This window comes from Telopea speciosissima, chromosome 4, assembly GCF_018873765.1.
Source record: "Telopea speciosissima isolate NSW1024214 ecotype Mountain lineage chromosome 4, Tspe_v1, whole genome shotgun sequence".
NCBI classification, from domain to species: domain Eukaryota; kingdom Viridiplantae; phylum Streptophyta; class Magnoliopsida; order Proteales; family Proteaceae; genus Telopea; species Telopea speciosissima.
The window spans coordinates 54,353,226-54,354,546 of NC_057919.1; positions in this window are offsets into that span (position 1 = coordinate 54,353,226).

Consider the following 1,321-nt stretch of genomic DNA (forward strand, 5'->3'; position numbering starts at 1 on the left):
ATCTCTCCCTGTTTTAACCATATACAAGATATGGAAGATGAAGGCAGTGGAGGGTTTCGAACCTGATCCGTTCCTTGCATCTATATTGAACTGTGTAATGTGGATCTTCTAGTGTCTTTCCTTTGTGCATCCCCATAGCTTTCTCATCATCACCATCAATGGCGTCAGTCTCATTTTGGACCTCGTGAGGGCAGCGGTGGTGGATACAGCCATGGTGGTGATCGTGGCTACGGAAGTGGTGGCTAAATTTTTAGGGTTTTGATATGGTTAGGGGGTATTATTGGAATATTACAAATATAAGGGCAGTTTGGGATTTAAAAAAATAGATGATGTCATCACTTAACAGCCCATTTTAACGGAATGGGTACGGTTGATAGAATCTTGGGAATGCAGGGGAGGGGAGAGTCATTACTCAAAACCCAGGGGAGGGGTTTGTCATTAGAGTATAATCAAGGGGAGGGGGGAGTAATTTACTCTTCTTTATTCTATTTGTTTCGGCGTAAAATTTTACCTGTTTGAAAACTCTCACTTATAAATTTATAATAAAAAAAAAAAAAATTGTGATAGAATATAATCCAAAAATTTTACATGTTGAAAACTGTTCTAATGTTTTTTTTTATTTTTGAAAAAAACATTGAAAATTTTTTCAACAACATATAAAATTTTACACCGAAACAAACGGAGCCTATGGGAAAAAGAACTCTGTCCGGGTGTGCTGACGATGTTACACCCGCACCCGAATTATACCCTGATACCCCGAGGCAAATTAGACATTACCAAAGGGTAGTGCCATGGTGGCAGTGGTCAATGATCTTGAACTTAAAATACTATTCTAAGTGTCCCCTCGAAGTCCTGGAAGTACGAGTCAAAACCCCGCAACTTTTCTAGAAGTTTGGGCCCTGACAGCAGCAACGAAGTCACAAACGGACTCACTTGACTGGTTCCGCTCGTGGATCTGCCCGTGCTGTTAATTGCCCTTTTGATTTATTTTCCTATGGGACCCACATCCCCGTGTCCCGAACACCATACTTAGACCCTTGGACTAGATAGACCCCTACCCTCACCATTAATTGGTTAATTGGGCCATGAAAGTGGGCCCACAAGACTTGACTTAAATAAAATAATGAGTTTTATAATCTAACTCAAATCAAACAAACCTTAGAGGACAAATAAGTCTTATGAGACTTAGGGTGTACCCAAACATGACTTAACTAACTAAATAGACCTAATAGGTTATGATATGAACCAAACAAGACCTAAGGCCCAAATTAAAACCCATTTAAACCTAGGGACTGTTTTGTGTTAGGGGCACCTAAACAAA